This window comes from Schistocerca cancellata, chromosome 5 (assembly GCF_023864275.1).
Source record: "Schistocerca cancellata isolate TAMUIC-IGC-003103 chromosome 5, iqSchCanc2.1, whole genome shotgun sequence".
NCBI classification, from domain to species: Eukaryota; Metazoa; Arthropoda; class Insecta; order Orthoptera; family Acrididae; genus Schistocerca; species Schistocerca cancellata.
Genome location: NC_064630.1, coordinates 353075067 through 353101432, shown reverse-complemented (window position 1 = coordinate 353101432; position 26366 = coordinate 353075067). Strand labels below are relative to the sequence as shown.

Genomic DNA, 26366 nt, shown 5'->3' with positions numbered 1-26366 from the left:
TACCATATGTAGCATAAAGATGCAATAGCCGTCACCTACACTCCACCCCTTAAAATGCTGAACACCATAATAATGCGATCTTACTATGGATTTAAAATCCATGAATAATTTACTTCTAATTCATTTAGAGTTCTGGTGAGGTTGAAAGACAACTAGGAAAGTAAGGAGAGAAAGGACAGTAGCATTTGGTATATACTAGTGAGGGCAGGCATCAAATTCACAAGAGTAAAATTTTCTTAAATTTTCTCATTTTGAGAAGACAAAAGGAGCAATCTGTTCTACTTGCAAAAACCATTCTAAAGCCAAGATAGCGTAAATATTTGTTTACTAAAACAACTGATTTTGGCAGACTTTACGGTCATATTCAGAACTTAAAAATTTTTTTGTTGTGAAATGTGTTCATTTTAAGTTGGACAAAAAATAGCACATTATAAAAGGTTTGTCACAACTAAAATATTTCAAAACATGAAGCACTTGCACAAATGGCCATGTCTACATATAAACCACTCACAGATCATTGTTAAATCACAAAAACACAGAACACAATAGCACATCTGTTTACATAAGCTGGACATATTCCGAACATTGAAAATTCACCTTAAACAGAGTATAAGCTTATGTAAGCTGCTGGGCTACTGTGTACAGTGGTTTTTTTATGTAACAATTGTCTGTGAATGGTATATATATGGATTGTTGTTGTTGTGGTCTTCAGTCCTGGCCATTTACATGAGGTACTTTATATTTTTAAATATTTTATTTATGAACAAACCTTTTATAATGTTGTTTTTATCCACATGACAACTTGATGTGTGGCTCAACTTAAATTGAAGACATTTCATAACAAAAGGATTTTTTAAGACCTGAAGGTGACTATGAAGTCTGCCAAAATTGGTTGTCTTAAATAACAAAACATTTATCCAATCTTGGCTTTAGAATGGTTTTAATGAAAAAATTTACCCTTCTGTTATCCTGTAAAATATCTAACACTAAAATGATTTGGAAGAAAAACATCTGTGTACCGACTATTGAGCTAGGAACTGTAATAGCAGGGCTCACATACTCACAAACAGAGAAAAAAATAGTAATATATTGAACTCTAAGAACTTGAGGAACACCATATCTTTGCAGGAAATTTTAGGTGAAAAGGAGGGGGGGGGGGGGGGGGGACAAAAAAACAGTAGAGGAAAGATGTCATTTGTAAAGTATTAGACACAATTCGAATTTCTCAGATTTGCACCACTCTTACCTGTTGGTAACTACACCCTCTTCTGTCTCATAAACTAAGCTTCTTTGTCACTTCTTTGTTATGGAAATATGTACTACAATAATGATGCACACAACTTTGAAACTAGCCTGCCAAACAACCAGAATTCAGTTTTTAAAATGGGGATCCCAAATCAGTGTTCATTTGAAAAAGCTTCCATAATAAAGTTAGAAATTAGTTTTGGTTTTATTTATAATAAATTGGTAAATATAAGGATAACAGAAATATAACACTCACAAATCATAAGAATGTTTTAGTTAAGTTCTTCAATTACATACATTTTCGTAACACTTTGATCGCACACAAAGCCTTCATGGTTGACGTCTTAGTTCAGTCAGTCCAGAACTTTGCATGTTCTCTGAAGAGAACTGTATAATCATTGCAGCATTTGGTGTTGAATAAAGTTATTATTATTATTATTATTATTATTATTATTATTATTATTATTATTAATCCTCAAGGGTATAAGTTAAATGGGTACTCATAAATAGGGATACTAACAGAAACTATGTTGACTTTGTCATCTTTGAATGTTTGTTGCTATGAGCTAAATAATTTTTTTTTCTCCATTGTTTAAATTTTTCAGAAGTTCACAAAACAAGGCTCACAATGTTAATACTTGACCCTTTCTCCTGTTTCCATTGCCATCCATCCTTCTTCCTGTTAAACAGTCTGTCCCTTATACCAGAGTGACCATCACATAGGGATTACACACTTTTCTTCACTTACTGAAAATTAATCCCTGTAATATTCTCTACAGTTCTCTACATAATTGTGTAGAAGGAACAGGTCTAGAATCCCTTTCAAGCATCTATGCTATTTATCAATTAACATAACAATTCAATCAAAAATTTGTTGAATTAAGGAAACTAAATTCTTGTATGTCTTGACAGGAAGTCAGAAGCCTAGAGGGAACACAATGCACACCAACCAGAGTATGACTACTGCAATATTTTCCATTATCATTCTTATTTTAAAATATAAAGCCCCAAATTTTTCAAATTCCTTTAAATCAATTTTTAATCATCTGATAAATATATAGTTATCAACAACACAATGACTGGTAGAACTGGTACAATAATGTCTGCTTTATTATAATTTGCAGAAATATATCTAGCATTCATCTTAGTCATTTACATAAACATTGGTGATACACTGCCTGGCTACTTACCTTTCCCTATGGTTACAAGCTGAGTATGTAAGGTTCGTACTGAAGTTTACCTAGTGACCTTTTTAGATCATTAACAATTACTTGTTATTCTACTACTAAATTACAATATTTGGATGTCCTTCCTACAGCAACTTCATAAACACAACTGTATTTACTGTAAGATAGGTAGGCAGATGAGCAAGAAGGCATTTACACATGTGGCTTTCCATCTCAAGACATTCTGAAAGAGATATTAGAGATGACAAACTGGTATAATTCTGTAAATTGTGCAGGAAAAGCAATTTCCTACCAACAGTGTGTACAATTTTTAAGATGTCAAACATATTGTTATGTCTATATAAAATTAGGCATTTCTGATTATCAAGATCATAATCCAATAATTTTCATAGATTTTTGTGGAAGTAACAACAAGAAATTCGCAGTCAGTTTACAAGCCCTTGAAGCAAAAAATTACATAACTTAAATGTCTGGCTACTTGCTACAACCAAATCTCATAGTTAAAAGAAGTCACATAGATTGTTACAGAAAACCTATTGCATATGAAAAATGTTTCACTTGCAGGGCTCTAGAAATAACATTTCACAAATCCTTTTAGCTCACACTAGTGTGACAGAAAATGCCTTATTTCTTACACAAGTTTTAGTGCTCAGCTGTAACTAAAAATATAAAATTACTATCAATTTTTTGTGAGAAAGTTGCATTGAAAGTGTTAAAATAATGTAGAAAATGCCTCTTTTCCTGTAGCGCAGGCTCTTAAATTCCTGGAATTCGTGGAAAATTATATAGGTGCCTACATAACTGACAATTTAGATAAAAAAATTAGCACCAACAATTTCTACTACTCTGATTCACAAAAGGGAGATTTAATTATACCTCTGAAAATAAGGTTTAATGAGAATCAAAAAATATATAGTTTGTCTGCTTCCATGTTTCTAAAGACTCTCAGTACCATTTTATGACAGGCAGTTTTCAGAGAAAGGAAATTAGTTTCACTAGAATCAGCATGTCGTAGCATCAAAGTAAACAGAGAAGTTTAGGTATATTTTATGCATTTGAAAATAGTTTGATAGATTTTCCATAGAAAGACAAGAGAACATGTTGTTCATCTGTTTAAATATTCAAAAGATACACTTCCATATCTGACCTCAACCCTTGTTAATTCATATGCTAATAACAACAATAAAATTTGAATAATTGTATATTTAGGCTTTTATATGTCTTCATCCTTCAAGTTCTTCTTATACACCTCTTATCTCGAAAAAGAGAGAATATAGCAGACTATTGGAGGTGATAATTGGAAACTGTATCCCAGACTATAACACAAACACAGATACTTGCCTATCTTGAGCTGTTTTGTTGCACTAATGCCTTAGAGAAGACACAAAATTTACACCTGTCACAGGCTTCACTCCAAAGCATGTATCCAGGGTTAAGTTGAAGTACAGCACACATTTTTAAAAATGTCACTATATCAACACAGTAGACATTCCACAAAATAGTAGATTTCTTTCTTGTATAATTGAATCCTTCCTGGACCTCTACTGGCAGTATGTACCTGAAGACCTTAAGATTATGGTCATGTTCAAAACTTCTGTTTGTTGCATGAAAATTGGATTTATTTATAACTCATTCATACATAGAACATTTAGTGAATACAAAAGAAAATTCAGCATAAGTATTCTACTCTGAACCTCCACCAAGTGGTGTGCAATATTTAAGGCACTGTATTTCCATTTGTGAGGCTCAGATTCAAATTTTTGTACCTACGCCTTATTTTGGTTTCTGATAATTTCCAAAACACACACACGTCAGCAAAATTCTGGTAACAACTGCACTGTTGATACATTTCCCTGTTTTTCTGTAAATGATTTAATACATTTGTTCTGCAAAAATATTTTATAAAAGTAAAACAACAGTTATTTTCTTCCTAAAATCACTAACATGAGTAATCCAAGCAGGTGACTGAAAAGAGGTAATATCAGATGTCAGTGGCATAAGATAGTTTCTATATTATATCAGCAGGACTGCAATGGAAATCTGGAACTGATTCTCTGCTGCCAGAACGAGTAGCTCAAACTTAATTTATGTGTATGACTGTAGTAATATGTATACTCTAAAATGACAATCGATTCACCTGCAACTGAAAGTCAGTTATTAGTAACCTCCAGAAAAAAAAATGAATTCTAGTAATAGCAGATAAGCTCAGAAATTTTGGTAATGTCTGTAAATTATTACTCAAGGATATACATATTTGTGGTTTGATATTAATTTATGGCAGCTACATGAAGGAATCACATTACCCATCATTTGTAAAAAAATTAATGTTTTGGTGCTGCAACTCAAGAGATTGACAAAGGGTTTAATACATGTCTATCAACAATTTACTGGAGATAGAAATTCACCACATTAAAAAGTTGCAAGTTTTCAAATCTGCCTAAAATTTTCAGTTGCCCCTAATTTACTGTACAGCCTAGGTAACAAAAGAAGTTTAGGAAGTCGTAGCACTGCAGTTGTGAGTAGAGTGTATAATAACTTATTGTTGTACTTGCAAGAACTTCAAAAACATGACATGTAAATGCGAAAGTTGGACATGAAAACTTTTCGAGAACTTCTATATTATGTCTGTATCACACTGAGTGATAATACTACATCACTAACATATTATTGTAATGAGATTTGAGAGTTCGGAAAACAAACATTGAGTTTAAAACCGTTATGAATTTTACAAGACAATCTGTATAGATGGAGCTCTGAATATAATTTGTATGTCTTAAGTGCCCAGCATTAAGCTGTTATGAGGAATAGAGAATTCATCATGTTCAGTCTGTTTTACTAAATACATCAGTAAAGTCCATAAAGTATGAACTATAATCATATTGCTTTTAGTCTTGTTTTTGTAGCTGTTACAGCTACTTTTCTTGGAATGCCATATTAAATTCAAGAAGTTGAAAAATAATAGTATAAAACATACAATTTAAGAAAACCACTTATGAAATTCAAAACTCATGTTACAGATGCAATCAAAATAGATAAAGAAGGAAGAATAGTACTTAATAGCTTTATTGTCTTTCAAATAACCAGATTTTCCGACAAAAGGTGAAAGGAGTAATCGAGAAACATACATTTTCTTCCCCTTCCTCATTTGTTGGCATGAGAAGCAATAAGACCACTTCTAGTGACATCATTGTTAATGAAACATTAACCCTTAACAATTTTTCCTCCCATGGAAAGAGAAATAATAGTTTTTGAGAACACCGATAAAGTTATCTTTAATGTGTAAAGAATGCATCCGTGTAAGTAGACTAGACTCCAGCCTGTGAAGTGCATGAACAGAGTGTATAAAAGGGAAGAGATATTATGGATACTGCTAAAATAAGATTACAAACACAGGAGTAGTCATGAACAACTTCCTTTAAAACCGAATATTTACAAAGAAAATGTCAATGAACGTTATAATTGGCTTTAATTTTCATAAATTTTTCATCATCTTCCTCAGTTAACCAACTTCTTCATGTATCCTCTTTTCACTCTTATTATATAACCACATTTTTATTGTAACATTTTTGTATTTAGACAATACTTTTTATCACTGTAGTTCTTTCTTCACCAACCACACACCTTGTTTGTGTTACCCTGCCACATGTCTCCTGTGTTACAGTTTCTTTCGCTGAGTTCACAGTTTAGTAACAGTCTACACAATTTCCATAACTTCTTCTGTAACTTCAGTCAGCCTATTATCTTCGCACACAAAACAACCTGTTTTCAACTTCTCCAGTTCACATCGAGTTTCAGATTCAACAACATATTGGATATTTCAGAATCAAAAGGGTCTGATCTGATTAAGTTAATTTAGTACATACTTTATTGATTTTTATCACTTCTCTTTATTTGTCTGCAGCCTTTAAAGCACGGAGTAGCAGCCAGATATAAATTTATATCTGAAATTTAAAAAAAAAAAAAAATACACTCACCTCCAGAAGATTGACATGTGATGTGTAAGTAAATGTGATAGCAAAGGGACTTTTCTCCAACCTGGAATTTTTCTTGTTGCAGAAATGTTCACTTAGTGACATGTCTCAAACCACACTCACACTTCAGGTATTCATTGTGCATTATTTTTATGTATTATGATGATGCACTTTTTAGCACAAAAATAACAGATATACCTTTAACACCTCATTATTCAGTGTCATGCCTTTAGCACTACGCCACTGCTGCCAGTGTAAGAGATTTGTGATGTCATTTGATAGATATAATGGCTCTACAAATTGTTTGTTACTGTTAGGAAGACAGTTTATCAATCATCAAAACTGATATACACATTTTAGCTGTGATATTTAAAGAAACTAAAAATGATGGCTCAAATAACTGATGACCTGTGAGTCTTTCGTAGTTGTTCCATTTATGGTTACAATAATATTAAGATAAGTACTTTGCATTTGAGATGGTTCTGTCTGGTAACCAAAGAAGGGAAATTTCTGAAACACTTTGTAAGTTATGTTGTTTGTGCAAACATCGATTATCTTATTTACATTGAAGTCTGAAGTAAAGTATAATCATTAACTCTTTATACTGTAAAATTAGTAACTAAGTCTTTTTTATGAAGATTGCAACTGAAAATCTACTTCTTGATGTTATTTTTAAAATATTGTTTCTTTAATAACTGTATTTTAGTTACAAAAGTTGATGTAAAATTTGATAATTTAAACTAAATAACAAACACAAGGCCTTATACAGTTAGTATTAAGACGTCACAATGGCGCTGCAATCACTCATGGAAATTGAATAAGCTTGAAGCAACGCAGTTGCTGGCTGAATTTATGTAAATAATGTGTGTGTATAATGGAGCTAACTGTTTTTAGAAATAGATTATGGTTGAAATATATGTTTTGTAAAAAAATGTTTCTTCTGTGCTGCAATAAATTGTACAAATAGTGTTATCAGCAAAATCAGTATTAAATTTTATTAAGTCAAAACAACTGAAAGAGCTTGCTGCATGTGACCTTAATAACATCTTTCTCTTTAAAATGTATGAAGCTCATATCTTACGTACAAATAAAACTTGTATTAATCAAAAAATTAGCTATAAGTAAATTTCTCATCACCTTGTTATTTATAGTGTACTCTAGTTACACCATATAACTCAAAAAAGAATGCTGAGATGGTTCCCATTCTCATTGAGTCTTCTACTGAACTGAGTTCACATTGCACAACACTGCTCTATGTGCTGGCTTCACGCACCAGAGAGGGGAGATATATCTATGGGATATATGTTACTACAAGTGCATGGCAGAAGATAAATTTCATTTTATTTTACCACATATTATAGATTCCTCCCATTAACATTTATTACCAAATCTTCAACATTCCCCAATCAAGACTGGCTTCACAGAATCAATTTTACAATACCTGGAATACATACAATTAAGACTACACAGGCAATAAAAGAAAAATAAATTAATAAAAAATGTGGGCTTAGTATATGGTTTAAAAATGAGACATATAAGAGTTTAATACCTGACACATAAAGAGTTTAATATCTCATTAAAAGTGGTAGCTTGTTCAATTAAAAAATACTTGCAACAACCCTAGTTTAACAGCTGTTCCTTTTTTGATTATGCATACTAGTAGTTTCACACATCCATTCTGGGGCATCAATACCAAAAAATTAATAAACTGAATGCAGAAGTTTTACAATTTTTGCCATCAATATTTATAATGGCAAACACTTCAGCTGGCACACATTAAAAATGTTCATTCCCAATACAGGAATGTGTTCCATGTTTTGGAGTAATAACAGCTCATGATGTTTATGTTTCCTTTCTTACAAGTTCTATAATTGTGGATTTCATATCTCTTAATAAATGTTTTTCTTGCCCATAACAGATCCTGTTGAAGGTATATTGACAAAAGCTGCATTCCTCATAACTGGATGATCAGAGATCTGCAGCAGTCCAGTTCCTTACTTTGATGCTAAAATTCAAAATGCTTTCTTGTGGTGTATTAGGATATTTCTGCAACCTGTTGAGCAGCCTCAATAGTATAATAGGCAACTGATATGGCTCAATACTACAATAAATAACTGATATGTACAGTATATTTTTACAAAATGTTGGGGCGTTATGTATTGTAATTTTGTTAAGAAATATAACCCACATGAAGGTTTTCTAAACACATGTGTGGAATGGTTCCTTTCCAGGCAATCTTTTTATCAGTAATGAAATCAAGAAACATTTCAGTGCCCACTTTGTCAAAGAATGCAGTGTCATCAACGCAACATATTATCTGAGTATTTTATCTTCATTTTGTATACGTGCGGCAACAGGAAGGGAGTCCAGCCACAGTTACAATGAGGAAATGTTAATGAAAAGAAAACAGGAAGATCTTCATTTTGTCTACTGTCAATTATTTCTTGATGATACAGAATAGTATAGCTGCTTCATGAGGTGCCTGAATAAGGGGGTAAGATCTTTATATTAAATGAAATATTTGTATCATATGCAAACAGTGATACCTGACCTATGTAGTCCACATAACTTTAAAATATTGGTATTAGAAATGCATAGACCCAAGTATGGATCCTTGAGTCATGCCATACTCCACATTCTGTTCATCACGTGTTACTCTTTAGACGAACAGAATTCTCTTTTATAAGTTATATTGTAAAATTTCCAGGGTACCACCACCAATACTGTAGCATTTCATAAATGTTACTATGGTTGTACTTCTCTTCATAGGCTTGCATGATCTTCCTTAGCAGATCAAACTCTGCTTTTTAAGCCTATCTCTCTTCCTAAAATCCACATTACATTGTGAAATATGATGTCATTCTGAAGTAATTCATAATCTCATTTTTTATTTAAAAGATTAAGTTATTGTCATTAGCATGTGGCCTGACACTTCTCATGTGGCCCGACACTTCATCCACAAAACTTGTTTTTGTAAACTGTGCAAGCTAGTTTTAAAAACTGTGGAAATGCTGAAAATGAGAAGTATTTGTTTCTTGGTGCTGTAAGTGGTCATCCAAATTTAAAAAATGGTTTGCTACCAGACTCCACACAGCGTAATGTAAGCCCACAGCATACTGTAAGTACCAAGAAGCAATGAAGGCTTTAAACAGTCATTATCTTTACATACTCATTAGTCACCTTCTTCCATGTATTCGTATTACAAAATGTTGTTGTGCATTAAAATACTTGTAGGCTCAATTTACAAATCTCCAATCCTATCTACAGCTTCTTCTACTTTTCTAATAATAAACTCATTAAACCCACGAGCACTATTAGAATTTACAGACACTATAAATTTTATCCTAGGTTCTCAACCAAGTCCCTAGCTGCCTATGACAATTACGGGCTATTTCTCTCTCTCTCTCTCTCTCTCTCTCTCTCTCTCTCTCTCTCTCTCTCTTTGTGTGTGTGTGTGTGTGTGTGTGTGTGTGTGTTGTATGAAATGCTTTCTGGTTGTACATATTCTTTCCTCAATACTTTTTTTTCCTATAAATAATGTTAATGATACACACAAATTAGGGAAGACTGCTACTCAACACACATATGGCAGCAAGCACTGAGGGGCAGAAAAGCACATTTAAAAGTTGACTGTTGGATATTATTAATCTTTTGGACAAAGATTTTTATTATAGCTGGAAACACACATGCACGCACACACGCACGCACACACACACACACACACACACACACACACACACACACACACACACACAGATATATATCACATATCGGCACTTCTGTCTCCCAGATTTTCTGTTGTTTAATGATTCATGTACTTTAAAATCGGATCTGTTGTTGCTTAGAGGCAGTCATTTAGCATGAGTGAAATGTATTTTACATTGGCTGGTACAGTAGTATATCTCATTTTCTGTTCAGTTATTGTCACCTTTCTTATGATATCCTGAGAAGATGTGACTTAAATACCAGTGAAATTACATTATTAAATTTGCTGTCCTCCCATTAATTCCATGTTGCCAATCAAGAAATAACAATGATGTTTTCAGATAACATTATTTATCCTTTTAATGATTTTGATGTTGAATCTATCATTTCTGTTTCAAAAAACAAGACACTAATTGCCTACTGATATCATATGTAACATCATAGTTAATGCCCACTCTGGTATTGATGTTTCCACCACAGTTCATCAATAGCTACAAGTAGATAGACTTACAATCTGCATCTATGACTACATCTGTATTCTGCTAAATGTTGTAAAGTGTTTGGCAGAAGATACTTCCCATGGTACCACATATTACGGTATCTTACAAACAGGGGAAGAATGAGTGCTTACATGCCTCTGTAAGCACTGTATTTAGTCTAATCTTGTATCCAAAGCACTTACTGGAGTGATACATAGAGGACTGTATTACATTCCTGCATTATTCATTTAATTCTGGTTCCTGAAACTTTGTAAATAAGATTTCAGGGGTAGTTAGCATCTATCTCAAAGGAAACTGTCAGTTCTGGTTTTTTCAGCATATCCATAAGCTTTCACAAGGGTCAAACAACATTATGACCATTCCTGCAGTCCTTCTTTGTACACATTCAGTATCCTGTGTTAGCTGCATTTGGTATGGATTGGATCCCATACACTTGAACAATATTCTAGGATAGGTCAAATTATTTTGTAAGAGATCTCCTCTACAGACCAACTGCTTTTTCCCTGTGTGCTACCAATGATCATAAATCTAACACTTGCTCTACCTAAAACTTGAGGCTGTGTAATCACTCTATTTAATACACCCACAATTTTGTTAAATCCACAATTTGCATTTAGGGACATCAGAGAGTAAATTACTCATGTCGTCCCAAACTGAAACAATTGCAGAAAAGAGTGGGGCAATCAGAAGACAATGTTCTGTTCTGGAGAGACAGTTCTGCTGCCCTACAGACAACAGGTGCACCTCACTGTGTGACTGAGATGGCTCAGAAACTGGAACTTACTCCAAAGTTGAAGTATGCAGATCAATATGATTCTTCTGGGCCAAACTTTTTACATTACACACAGATTCTCCATGAAATTCTGGCAGTATATGGGCTAAATATGATGTCTTGTTCAGCTGTAGTGAAATGGTTTCAACAATTTGACTCAAGGCCAAGATACCCTATCCTCATTCATTCATAACCTCAACAACTTCTCTCCCATCTGCTTCACCTGGTACGCCTCAACCCAACATGTCCCCTTCTTGGACGTTGACTTCCACCTCCGTAAAGGCTCCATCCACAGCTCTGTCACCCCTTCTATACCTTACATACAGCCTGGCCATCTTGGGATGGTGTATTTTCATTGATGTGAACTTCCTTGCCCAGTATGCTGTAGATCTCACTAGCCACCATACCATATCCTCACACACCCCTAATCTTCCCACCACCCTCAAGAATCAGCCACAGAACTATATCCTTCGTCAGGGCTTTGATTATCTATTATCATGCCCTGAACTTAGGGATATCATACCCGAGATCCTTTCCACCCATTCTAAATTGGTGTTCAGGGACCATAGTCTTCTGAAAGACCCAGGTGGCACACCTGCCCAATCCATCCAACCAGCAGTTCCTACTTCAGTCTGGCCACATGCTTATTCAAAACCATCAGAGGCAGCCATGTGTCTGTGAAAGTAACCATGTTATATACCAACTCCGCTGCAATCACTGTACAGCTTTATATGCCAGTATGACAACCTACCACCTATCCATCAGAATGAATGACCACCGCCAAACTGTGGCCAAGAACAAAGTTCACCATCACGGTGGCACAACATGCAGCTAAGCACCACATGCTCAATTTCAATGGCTGCTTCACAATCCAGGCCCTCTGGATCCTTTCCTCCACTACCAGCTTCTCTGAATTATGCAGACTGGAGTTGTCGTTGCAACACATCCTTCGTTTTCATAACCCATCAGGTCTCAATCTCCGTTCACCCACTCCCCCAGATCCTCCAACCGTTTCCCCTTCCTCCGCCCTATCATCACCTCTTAATTCACATCTCCAAATCAGCTTCATCACGTGATGCCCCCACTGGCTTCGAACCTGTACATCACATGCCTAGCATGTGCACCTGCCAACCCTCCCTCCCAAATTCCTGGCCAGTAACCTGGCTGCCTCCCTCCGAGCCACTACCTACCACTCCCAGCTCCTCTTCCTGCCACCCACCCCTCCCTCCCTCTAGCCACCCCACCTCCAACAACCTCTACCCTACCCCAGTCCTCCTGCACTCCTAGCATTGTGCTTCCCTCTGGTACCAACATTGGGCATGTAATAAGGACCCTTACAGATATAGCTCCGAAGGAGTGGAAGAAATCCAGTGTGCATACCAAGAGGAGTCATTCCAGATGTGGGACGGTTGCTTCCAGATGCCATGAAGAGCACAAAATGCAGCGAACTGCAGATGGTGGCTCATGTTGGTACTAATGATGTGTGTCACTTTGGATTGGAAGAGATACTCTCTGGTTTTGGGCAGCTAGCTGAAGTGCTAAACACTTCCAGTCTTGCTTGTGAGATGAAGGTGAAGCTCACCATCTGTAACATCATTGAAAGAACTGACTGTGGTCCTTTGGTTCAGATGTGAGCAGAGGGTGTAAATCAGATGTTCAGGTGGTTCTGTGGCTGAAGGATGCAGATCCCTCGACTTGCTTCATAGGCATGGTGGTGTATGGGTTCAGCTAAATAGATCAGGAGTGCACTACACGCAGGAAGCAGCAGCATGGGTAGCAGGGGCTGTGTGGAGGGAACTGAACAATTTTTTTAGGTTAGAGGGTCTCGGGAAAGTGCAGAAATGGCTTCAGTTTCAAAGGGTACAGGTTGACCACAGGAAGATGGTAGACAGAGGAATAGTCAATATCATAGTTGTAAGCTCTCACAGCACCAGAGCTCCAACAGCTAACTGAAAGTACTGAAAGGACCTAACCATCTTCAAAAAGGGTAAAGTAAATGCAGTTGGTGGTGGAGTGTTTATTGCTGTCAGAAGTAGATTATTTTGTAGTGAAACTGAAGTAAATAGTTCCTACTGACTATGTAAACTGTAGACCAGATATGGTTTAAATTCAAAGAAATTGTATCAACTGCAATCAAGAGATATATACCAAATAAATTAATAAGAAATGATACTGATCCCTCATGTTACATGAAGCAAATCAGGATAATACTGCAGAAGCAACAAAAAAAGAATGCCAATTTTAAAAGAAAGCAAAATTCCAAAGATTGGTGAATTTTTACAGAAGCTCAAAATTTAGCAGGAACTTAAATGCAAGATGCTTCTAATGGATTCCACAATAAAACTCTGTCTCAAAATATGGCAGAAAGCCCAAAAAGATTCTGGTTGTATGTAAAATATGCCAGTGGCAAGATGCGATGAATACATTCACCGCACAATAGCAATTGTGATGTTATTGATGAGAGTGGCACTGAAGGAGTGTTACCTAAACACAGTTTTCCAAAATTCCTTCACAGAAGAAGACAAATTAAATATTCCAGAATTCAAATCAAGAACAACTGCCAACATGAGTAACTTAGAAGTAGATACCCTCCTTGCAGCAAAGCAGCTTAAAACACTTAACACACGCATGGCTTCCAGTCCAGACTGCATATCAGCCAGGTTCCTTCCAGAGCATGCTAATACAATTGCTCCATTCTTTCTCCATTTTCAATGATATACAACTGCACACTCACTGAAAGATTTGTAAGCAAAGATTGGAAAGTTGCACAGGTCACACGAATACCCAAGAAAGGAAATAGGAGTAATCCGCCGAATTACAGACACATATCTCTAACATCAATTTGCAGTAGGATTTTGGAACATGTACTGTGCTCTAACATTATGAATCACCTTGAAGAAAATGATTTATTGACAGATAGACAATATGAATATCATTCTTGTGAAAGACTTCTAATTATTTAATCTCGTGAAGTAATAAATGCCATCAACAAGGGATTTTAAATTCATTCCATATTTTTAGATTTCCAGAAGGCTTTTGACTCTGTTCTTCCTAAGCAACTTTTAATTAAATTGTGTGTCTATGGAGTATCATCTCAGCCATGTGATTTTCTGTAAGAAAGGTCATACTTCATATTAACTGATGGAAAACCATTGAGTAAAGCAGAAGTATTATCTGTTTTTGAGGAAGTGTTATTAGCCCTATGTTGTTCCTTATCTACATGGATGATTTAGGAGACAATCTGAGCAGTCTTCTTAGATTGTTTACAGATGATGCTGTCATTTACAATCATACGAATTCATCAGATGATCAAAACAAATTGCAAAATGATTTAGATAATATGTCCATATGATGCTAAAAGTGGCAACTGACTAAATCATCGAAAGTGTGAAGTCTTCCACATGAGCACTAAAAAGAATCCACTGAATTTCAGTTATATGATAAATCACACAAAGTTAAAGTCTGTAAACTCACCTAAATACCTAAGGATTACAGTTACAAATAATTTAAATTGGAAAGGTCTTATAGATAATGTTGTGAGGAAATCAAACCTAAGACTTGTCATTTATTGGCATAACACTTAGAAAATGTAACAAGCCTATTAAAGAGAATGTTTACACTATGCTTGTCTGCCCTCTTCTGGAGTACTTCTGTGTCTTGTGGCATCCTCATCAGATAATATTATAGGATTGATGGAGGACATCGAACAAGTTCAAATAAGGGCAGCTCATTTTGTATTATTACAAAATATGAGTGAGAGTGCTACAAATATGATACACAAACTGGGGTGCCTGTCATTAAAGGAAAGGAATTTTTCTTTGAGACAGGACCTTCTCATGATATTTCAATCACCAATTATCTTCTCAGTGTGAGAAAATATTTTGTTGGTGACCACCTACATAGGCAGAAACAATCATCATTCTATAATAAGAGAAACCAGAACTCACATGGAAAGATTTAAGTGTTCTTTCTGCCTACGAGCTGTTCGAGAGTGGAATGGTATGGAAGTAGCTTAAAGGTTTTTTTTTTTTTTTCCCACTGTGTGTGCCTGTTGATGACTCAATGCTTCTGCTTTTCAGTAAGCGGTCCCCTTTACCTCTAAGGTATTTAAATTCTGACATAATTTTCCTGCTATAAGAATCCAAAATAAACAATGACAAATAATCATACTTTTCACAGGTGTGACATTTTGGTATTCCAAATGAAATACTGAAGTCAACATGGACACACATACAGCATACATCAAAAATCACCTGATATGTGGCATACGAATCACCCCAAATTCTTTTCAGTTTCTCTTCATTTCTTTTCCAATGAACTGGATCACAATTTCTCTTCTTTGCTTTATATTTTTGCTGTCTTTCACTAATATCAAAGTTTGATTTATCATACAACATAATGAAACAAAATTAAAAGCAAAATTACAGCCAGTTATTAATGATAGTAAGGACCAGATATTATATAACAACTAACTGCGGTTTGCTGAACAGTTCACATTAAATGGAGCCATGGAACCTCAATGTTAATGAAGAATAGAGGTGACAATGAGGCACTGCTATGAGTCAAGTTGGTCAATGTCAACAGTACCCTTTTTTGACAACCTGTGCCAGTCAGTTTGCTAGATCTGTCAGACTGTCTGTGTTCTGCCCTACTGACAAGTATATACATGTTAACAAATAGTCATATCTTCTATAAATAAATTCACACAAGATTTATTCCTGTACCAAAACATGCAGAATTAATTACTAAAAATGATGTATACCTTGACTCACTTTTACCCAAAATCAGCTTAGTTGATTTTTTCACCAAAGGCCTCAGTTTCTTTCATTTGTGTGAGAGGTTTTCTGATAATCTGCTATGGTAGTCACTGAAGGCTTCACCAAAGGCCTCAGTTTCTTTCATTTGTGTGAGAGGTTTTCTGATAATCTGCTATGGTAGTCACTGAAGGCTTCATATATTGCAGTAGTCCCTGTTTCTTTAGAAGTTTCTGCAGAGAGACTGTGTATTAAGAAATGTCCCAACATCACAAACTTTTCTACTTGATATATATCTATCCAGTGCTAGACCAACTATTCTTCTAAACTTGGGCCACAGTTCCTGAACGTCCACACCAAAGTGGTTCAAGTTCCTCCTTGAGAAGTAATACTGCTGCCTCTTTATCTAGTTCAGTGAACATATAATCTTCCCATTTCTTTTAGATGCCTTTTGTATTTTAGTAACTTAACCACAGTTGCTAAAAATTCCCCACAGTCATTCATACCAGTTTCTATGTAATCATCCTCAAATAGGTGAGACCTATTATTGTTGCCATTGTAATATTACCTTTCTATTATGAGTGGGCTTCCAAAATATCTGTTTGAAGTAGTTTTCAGAGGAAGTATACTTTTGCAGGTTGTCTGGTCACATCTACTACATACAAAACTTTAATTATGCCAGTAGATAGCTAGATAATTAAAGCCTCCTCCAACAATAGCAGTATGGTTGGGAGAACACATGTACTAGTGAGCTGTGGCTTACTCAGATGTTTTAGTTACATTTGGAGAGAGTCTGGTGTTCAGTAGATGGACCTCATCTCACAGTTATGGTCAGCCTTGATACTGAGTCTTACCAAAACAATCTTGCATGCAGCTTCATGTTCTATCTCAGTGGAACTGAGTCTCTTGTCTACTGCTAAGTGTGCACCACGCCACTTCCATTCCCCATTAACTTATACTTTCAATACACATTTACATTTATCCAAAACATCTCACTGCTTTAAATTTTGGGTTATAGACAGCTTTCTGTTCCCAGTTTCGTCTGAACTCCTCTGATTTTGAGGAGTGCTTCAAACTCTGATGCTTTGTTGCAAATGCTTCAGCAGTTGATCAGTAATATTTTAATAGTTCTGTCTTTGAAGGGTATTTCTTTGACTTTTCACCAATACTCTAGGGTCTCCTACAGTTAATATCTGGACTGGATGGAGTATCATCTAATCTAAAACCTATTTGCTGTGTGTCTGAACTGCTGACAATTATCAGACTGCTAGACTTTTGTGCTTACATCTGAGGAGTGTGTTCAGGTTGGCTGCACCAATAATCACACCCCTTTAGCAGTAGTTCAATTATTACCTTAACACATACAAGGATCACAAAGAACTGAACTGCACATGGTGGAACAGCCAAAGATAACGCTTAGAGTCCAAAGATGAATGCATATCGATGTTGGTGTCGATTTCATCGGCGCCACATAGCCTCCCCCCCCCCCCCCCTGCAGTACAGAGTACTCTTGAGAGGCTGCCCCGGGGGGGTGACTATGGCGTCGACAGGGGTGGTCCGCAGTTAGCCGGACCACGGTCAGCTCGACAGCGTCGTCGGGGAGCTGTGTGGGTAGACGTCGTAAGGGACGTTCGGCCACCGAACCTGGAAGTCGTTGAAGTGAGCCGAGCGTTGTACTGGGTGTGCTGGTCATGCGGCGACAGGTAGGCCGGCAGTTTGGGGGTGGATAGGAGCAACTACAACGATGTCTCCAGAGGACGTGGCGAACACATGAAGCATGTCCAGGTCGACATCAGGCGGGAGGGGAACACATTTCACCAGGTGGCAGGGAATGGCGGAGGTTGTGTCATGAGCACTGGATGAAGAGAAACACACAACGAACAGTGTATAATCACACAGTATTTTTGAGATGTCGTGGATTATGTCTGGGGGGACAGGCACAAACACCACGAGCGAGGGCACGTTCAAGATGGGGGGGGGGGGGGGCGTAAGAGCTCGATAGGGCGAGGCAGGTGACGGTGGCAAGGTCGAAGGGACCAGCGAAGGGGCGGGCAGCGAGGGTGTGATCCTAGGTAAGCTCAACATGGGGAGCATGTGGTCACTCGATGGAGTGTGTGAGACCGGAGTAGAGGGCGAGGTCGGAGGAGAGGTCGACGATTGGAGCTGGAAGTCACTCGACGGAGTGTGTGAGACCGGTGTAGAGAGTGAGGTCGGAGGAGAACTCGACGATTGGAGCTGGAAGTCACTCGATCAAGTGTGTAAGTCTGACATGAAGGGAGTGGTTGGAATGTCGTGAGCCACGACAGTGAGTGGCGTGGTCGTGCCTGAAGGGGGTAGAAGAAGGCTCGACATGAGCAGGCTTCAGTCTGTTGAGAGGGACTGTAACAGCTGAATCTTTCATCTGGATATCATAGGTGTTGGCTGAACGCCAGAGAATTATGGGCCGGTATATGGAGGTTGGAGGGGAGCACGGACAGTATCATCTCGGAGCATGATGTACTCGCAATTGTCCACAGAATTTGGGACGTGAACCTTAGGGCGGGCATGGCTGGAGGGCGGAGGGATATGGAGGTTGATTAAGTGGAGTCTGACGCGGTCCATGAAGGAAGGTAAGTCAGACTGAGGGAGAGAAGCGGAAGAGTTCACAAGTTTGTCAGGGAGAACAATGTTCTGGCCATACACGAACTCGGCTATTGTGCCTTTGGCATCTTCCTTATAGATCGCACAAATGCCGAGTAGCACAAGGGGAAGGTCCTCCGTCCATAGAGAGTTGTGCCATCGAAGAGCCGTCCTTGTTGACATTTCTCCACACAAAGTGCTCCGCTACGAGGCGGGCAGACGCATGAACACCGGGATGCGCTAAATTATGCAATGCATTGAAGACAGCTCGATGGAGCATGGTTGGGATGAGGGGGCACAACGTGCCCGTACTGTTGTCGCACCAGATCTCACCAGAAATGCCAGGGAAGGTGGTGCATACGAAGAGTCTGAAATCAGGTTTTGTGTTTCCTCGTCAGCGGGTTGGAGGTTAGGTAGTTCAGTGAGGTCTAACAGCGAATCGACAGCGTTGACTCATGGAACGAAATCAGCAACTACATTGTCAGCACTCTTTATGTGCCTCACTTCGGTGGTGAACTGAGATATGAAGTCCATGTATCTGAAGTGGCGAGGAGGCGGGTCAGCTGTTGGGTTTGTAATGGGCGCAGCCAGAGGTTTGTGGCCCGTTAAAACATAGAAAGGGCGTCCCTCAACGTCAGTCTTAAAATGCTTGATTGCTTCATAGGCCGCGAGCAACTCTCTGTCCAATGTGGAATATTTCCGTTGTGCATTGGTGAGCTTGCGTGAGAAGAACTGCAGAGGCGAAATTTGGCTGTCGATTGTCTGGCTAAGGACAGTGCCTATGGCAGTATCACTCGCGTCTGTGGTGATGAAAAGCTGCGTATTGGGATGAGGATGCGCGATGGTGCAGGCCTCGGCAAGAAGATTTTTGAGGGCTGTGAAAGAGTCAGTCATAGCAGGGGTCCATGGAATGGGCCGAGATCCAGAAGTGTTGATGCCTGCCAAGGCGTCCGTCAGTGGAGCCTGAATCTCTGCCATCGGCAGAGACCCGAAAACCAAGAAAAGTGACAGCGGGTTGATGTAGCTGCAATTTGTCCTGGTTGGTCTCAATGCCGGCTGCCGCAAGAGTGTTCATAACAGTTTGCAAATGTCGAATGTTGTCCTCGACGGAGGAGCTGAACACAAGAATTTCATCAAGATATGCAAAGCAGAATTTTAGGTCAAATAGCACTTTGTTGATGAAGCATTGCCAGGTCTGGGTTGCGTTTTTCAGACCAAAGGGCATGAATTGAAACTGAAATAACCTGATCGGGGTGGTGATTGCTGTCTTCTCGATGTCTTCAGGTGCCATGGGGATCTGGTGGTAGGCCAATTTGCAATCAATGACAGAGGACATGGTTGGACCTGCGAGGGAACTGATAAAGTCAGCAACCGCACATGCGCCAGGACCCGTTTCTTGGGTGTCATATGTATGGGCATAGACCAGCTACTAGCAGAGGGTTCAATGACGCCGGAGCTTAGTGGGTCAGAAATCTGATTTTTAAGGTCGGAGAGGCGCTCAGGACAAAGTCGACGTTGTTTACTGGAGATCGGAGGACCTGGCGTGAGGCGAGGCTTGTGAACCGTGCCGTTGGTGACGACGAAAATGTTGCTGGCGGCACGGGAGGCGGTTTGTTTACAATGTGTGGCGGGCGGGGCAGGCGAGTCGTTGTCGTGGTGTTCAGATCCACTCGGCACATCCGACGGGAGCCGAAGCGGCAAAGTGTCCCAGGAGTCAAGGCGACAAAATGGCCGCCGACCCGAAGTAGTGGCACCGTGGTCGGGTGAGCTCGGTAGAGCTCGTGAGCCGTTAGTGAGTCCACTGTCCGAGGGCGCGGCCTGTGGCAGCATGGTTGCGGGCAAAACGCTTGGCGCGAGTGCACTATTTGTGCTGTCAGTGGTGGTCACACGGCGGCACGCAGGAGCCGAAGTTGCAATGTTTGAGGTGCTGTCCACGAGGGGCGGGGTAGGTGCCGTCAGTTCGGGAACATGTGACGCTCGTAACGCATGTGCACTTGTGTCCGGCCGACTGTCAAATGCTGCCGTGTTAGGAGGGTGTGGCCCTGCGGAACTGTCGGTAAATGTTACGGCAGTCTTGATAGCACAGTTGCGAGGGGTAGCGAGAGGTAAACACACGAAGGCTCGATTGCTGGGACTGCAAGCAGATTTGGCACACTTACTGACCAAACTTTGTCCTTGCTGTAGTGTCTGTAATTCCTTTGTTGCATCAGAGAGCTGGAGCTGTGTTTCGAGGAGCCGGAGGGAGAGTTCGTGGTTTTTATTGTGTAGGCGAGCGAAGTCTTCAAGCTCGACAAGGCACTTGTGCGTGGTTTCTTGTAACATCGTCGCAGAGACGAGCATGTACGGATGAGATGAGCACGGACCGATGTGTCACAGGGGGGAGGGGGGGATTTGCTCGATGGAGCACAGGGGAAGTGAGTCTTGGACGGATGATGAAACATGGGTCTTTCGCACTAGGTCCAGTGAAAGTTTAAGGTGTCACAAGAAGTCAATGCCTAGTATAGGTTCGTCAATTTCGCACACTAAAAAAGTCCACTCGAGTTTGCAGTTTCCGGAGAGTGAGACGACGTGGGAAGTTGAACCCGAGCATTGTACTTTAGTTGAATTCATGGCTTGCAGTGAAGTATGATGAGGGCGGATGTTCGACGACGCTAAGGACGTAGGCAGCAGCGAAACATCAGCGCCTGTGTCCACTAGGAAAAGGTATCCCACTGATATGTCTTTAATGTAAAGTCATCCGCAATTATCCAGTCATTCCCGAACAGAATGGAGCACTGGGGGATGCCTGTCATGTTGTGCGCAGGAGGTGGCACCCGGACCTACCTGCAATTGGCGTTTGGAAAGTAGCAGAGTGGTCTGCAGTTCCGTGTCGCCTCACCAAACTGTGTGTGGAAGTAACAGTATGGGTAGTGGGGTTGCATTTCCTGTGGAACATTCGTTGCCAGTGGCGGTGGCTGCAGCAGGCTCGGTTACAGGAGGGGGTGTGACCGGAGCAAAAGGAACGGTCGGCACAGTACGGCCCTGTCCACGTCCGGTTGCAGGACGATGAGCCTGAACCTGAGACTTGTCAGGTAGGCAGTGGCTGGCGAAATAGAGCAGTGATGCATTGTGTAGCTTGTCAGCAATTGTCATTCTTTGCTCAACAGGTTCGGGAGACCTTTGAGACAGAGCAAAGCGGATGTGAGGAGATAGTTTATCTGACCAGATGGCGAGGAGAGCTGTGTCAGAGAGTAGATTGGCGCTGACCAGGGCACATACCCGTCTCCAGAACTGGGAAGGTTTGTCGTTGCCTAGATGCTTGATGTGGAGCACTTGCCGTATTGCTGCCTAAGATGAGCGTGCAAGCCGACGTAGAACTGTCTTTTTGGCTAGAGTGTACCAGGTAGATGAGTTCAGGGCGTCGACCAGGTCAGTAATCAAGTCCTCCTGGTCGAGCAGGTGGGTGGTGATGCACAGAAACCTGGTTGACTCGTCGAGTTTGTAATGGTCAAACACTTCATCCACAATTTTGAACCAGGTTGTAGCTCTGTAGGGATTAAACAGCGGCAGCGACGGTAAGCATTGTAGAATGTTCGGAAGAACAGGCTGAGTTGAGTTCGTCGGGGCACTGCCTGAAACGAGCTGTTGTTGCTGTAGTATTCCAGGAGAGTGTGCCTCCAGGGGATGTGGCAACGACGGCTGTTCGGGTGGCAGTGTGAAGGTGACACGTTGTGGTTGAGGGTGATCCGTTACGATGCGGAAGGCCGATGAGGGTGAGACACCGTAATGTGTCGATTGCGGTTGCGGAAGCTCAACACGTTGCGGGTGTGTTTGGATTGACCTGTCGCGGAAGACTGACGTGGATGAGGCACCGAGATGTGCCAAGAACAGTAGCGGAAGCTCAACTGGAGCCGGCACGGGGGCGACAGGTGAGAAAAATTTCAAAGTTTGAGAACGCATGTTAGCCCGCAAAAAGCTCAACGTATGATCAGAGCTGGGGCCACCTGTGTTGCAGGGAGGCTGCGGAGGCGTGGGCTGTCCAGAAGCACAGTGTGGGAAATGATATCGAACGTGGGACGGAATGTGTGAATGTTCACTGTTCATAGTCACTCCACTCAAAACAGTGTGCGGATAAGGTGAATGTCGTGGCACAAAACACTGAGGCATAGCAGTGGGATGGGGGTGGAGGTCAGGCACAGATAACAAGTTATTGTTCCTGTTGCAGGCCGAGGTATCAAAGTAGGAAGACATGTGCTGATGCTGAACCGAGGCAGGCGCACACGTGGTCGGATGCTGAGGAGGTTGACCTGTGAATGAAGCAGTTCCGACCACGTGGCAGGTATCCGTGTGGTACTGCATGGATTTCGGCGTGGCAAATCATTGTCCTGCCGGTAGTAGGTTGTCCGACGAAGCAGTTGCAGAAATCGGCATTGGTCCCGCACTGCACGGAGATCCGTAAGAGGTAACTGCACAGTCGATGAGGGATGGCACATGTGACGGGAACAAAGGCATTTGATAGCCGGAGTCATGCGCACTCCTAACCTCACTTATTGTTGCAGGCTCAAAAATGTCCGGGGAAATCGGCAAAATCATCGAGTGAGAGGCATCGTGTTGCAGTCCTGGAGGGTGTACGTCGCCCGCAACACAATGCATGTAGATCACAAAATCCGGCATTAGGCGCTGGGCCAAAGTCATTGCCCGAATGCTGTGTCGATGTAATGCACGCGAAAATAACCGACATGGAGGTCGCGGACACAGTAAAACAGCGAAAACGGAAGACATTACAACTCGGGGTCACCAGTGAGGAGTGTGTTTGGGTTGGGTGCACCAATAATCACACCCCTTTAGCAGTAGTTCATTTATTAACCTTAACAAAGACAAGGATCACAAAGAACTGAACTGCACATGGCGGAACAGGCAAAGATAATGCTTGAGTCCAAAGATGAGTGCATATCGATGTTGGTGTCAATTTCATCAGTGCTACACATCTTCCTGCTGTGGCATGAGACACAGCAGATTTTCCAACAGGTGAACAGTGCTGACTTACTCAGTTTCAGAGGGTGGCAGCACCTCAAACTTGTTAGTTATTTAAATGCATGTCTGGATGAACAGACATTAATCACAATCAACAGCCATCCAAAATTAATTTGAAATAAATTTGACGAATGTGAATACAGTTCACTACAGTTTAATTTATGGATTAATATTTCTAAACACTATTTACAGGACACATTAACAATTATGTACATTGTAGAAAGTGCAGTGGTGAGTGAGTGTAAAGTATGTTATTTCTTGGGGGTTATTAACTAACCTTCAATTCCTATATTATGTGTCTTGAATTTTACTTATTTTGTTGCTTATATACTAAGTGTTCGGTTATAAGTGTTACAGCCCAATAGCAGTATAATAACCACAGGATGGATATGCATGCCATTTATACTTAAGCTAGAACAGGTTTAAAGGGTTGATTGCGTTACAATGTTTATTCTAATGTGGTTTAATTATTCTAGAAGTTATTCTAGTTCCTGTGTAAGGTTGTCTGCAGTACATGTTGATGAAACTGTTTGCTGGTTGTGTGTGTGTGTGTGTGTGTGTGTGTTTTTCGGTACTGCTGTCTGTGTTGGTGTACAAATTGGAACTGCTGTCTTACATGCTTCGTGTGTATTGCAGTGTTCTGTTATAAGGCTATGTCTGTCTGTATTCATCAAGTAATGTCCTAGAGACATCATCATCAGTGATTTTATTATCTCCTACTCATCTTTTGTCTCTTATAGTCCGTATCATGTCATTGTCACACTGTGCTGGTGTCTGGTGTGCTGCTCTGTATCGGTGACAATGAGAAAGTGTGTTATGGGGATCCATGTTCCCCACATGTACAAGTAGCACTCTGGCTCCAGCCTATATGGTGAAAGTGCAAAGGGTAAGGTTCATGAGCTGACAGAAAGTAAACCACACCCAAGCTGGGTTTGATATGGCTCAGTCTCAGATGTTCCCTGGTGTTTGAGAAGAAATGATACACCTTACAGCCCTTATCACTTAACTCCCATTTCCCTTTGCCAGGTATCAGGTATCCACCCACCTTGCTTCTTGGTGATGTCCTCACTGGTAATCTCGATTACCTTATCCTGTCTCCCCCTCCTCAGGCGGCACATTGCAGTCTGAAACTGAATGGTTATGTTGACAGAGAAGGTTCCAAGCTCCATGCAGAGTGATTCCATGATGCGGTGCTGAAAGCTCCTGACAGCCTTACCAGGGTCCTTCTCTGCCCTAACTGCACAATGTTCCTATTCATCATCAGGTGTACTCGATGGACCCGTGCGCTGGCTGCAAAACAGACCACAGACACAAAGAGCACACAATGATAAGTTTTTAATGTGTGAAACAGTACCCTGAAGTGTGTTATGTTGAGTCCAATGAGCCTGTGCATGATCGTGGTGACCCTGTCTGTCATTGTTCTGATGTGGTCATCAGAGAATGGTCATTCACACCAAGATATTGTGTTTTCTGTTGTTTGCATATGCTAATGTCATGTAGTTTTATGGTTTGATTACTTTGTAGTGTTCCTTCGAGTAGTATATAAACTGTTTTGTGTAGAGCCATCTGAAGTTTATTACGCTTGCACCACAGTCTGGTTCTTGTGAGTAGCTGTGTTGACTGATGTTGAAGTTATGCTCTTGAGTCCGTGAAGACCACTACCATCTGCATACGCTACTGCCCTGTTTGCACAGTTAACACCATCCAATTGCTGTAGGAGCAGTTCAAAGGCAATATTCCAAAAGACAGGGCCATAGAGTGACCCTTGCAGGCAACCTTCGATGATTTTTAATCACTTTCTTACTTCCCCCCCCCCCCTCGCCGTCGCCCAACCACCCTGTTTCTAGAGTAGCCTGAGAGGCTAGCGTAGGGAGCCTTAGATACACTATATGATCAAAAGTATCCGGACACACAAAAAAAAAATGTTTTTCATATTAGGTGCATTGTGCTGCCACCTACTGACAGGTAGTCCATATCAGCGACCTCAGTAGTCATTAGACATTGTGAGAGAGCAGAAGGGGGCACTCCGTGGAACTCACGGACTTCAAACATGGTCAGGTGATTGGGTGTCACTTATGTCATACGTCTGTATGCGACATTTCCACACTTCTGTACATCCCTAGGTCCACTGTTTCTGATGTGATAATGAAGTGGAAATGTGAAAGGACACATACAGCACAAAAGCATACAGGCCGACCTCGTCTGTTGAGTGACAGAGAACGACGCCTTGCTTCATGTAAGGAGCATAAACATTGGACAACCGAACAGTGGAAAATCGTTGTGTGGAGTGAGGAATCACAATACACAATGTGGCGATCCGATGGCAGGGTGTTGGTATGGCGAATGCCTTGTGAACGTCATCTACCAGCGTGTGTAGTGCCAACAGTAAAATTTGGAGGCGGTGGTCTTATGGTGTAGTCGTGTTTTTTGTGGGCTTGTACCCCTTATTGTTTTGCATGGCATTATCACACCACAGACCTATATTAATATTTTAAGCACCTTCTTGCTTCCCACTGTTGAAGAGCAATCCAGGGATGGCAATTGCATCTTCCAACACGATCAAGCACTTGTTCAAAATGCACGGCCTGTGGAGGAGTGGT

General features: G+C 40.3%; 1 long non-coding RNA gene across 1 annotated transcript in view; it reads right to left on the bottom strand.

The window, feature by feature from the left end:
- Positions 1-4869: 4869 nt before the first annotated feature.
- LOC126187499 (uncharacterized) overlaps positions 4870-26366 on the bottom strand; it is a 43381-nt gene continuing 21884 nt past the window's right edge. The window contains exon 2 of the long non-coding RNA XR_007537748.1: positions 4870-6373. This is a non-coding gene — a long non-coding RNA (uncharacterized LOC126187499). The remainder of the gene's footprint in view (positions 6374-26366) is intronic.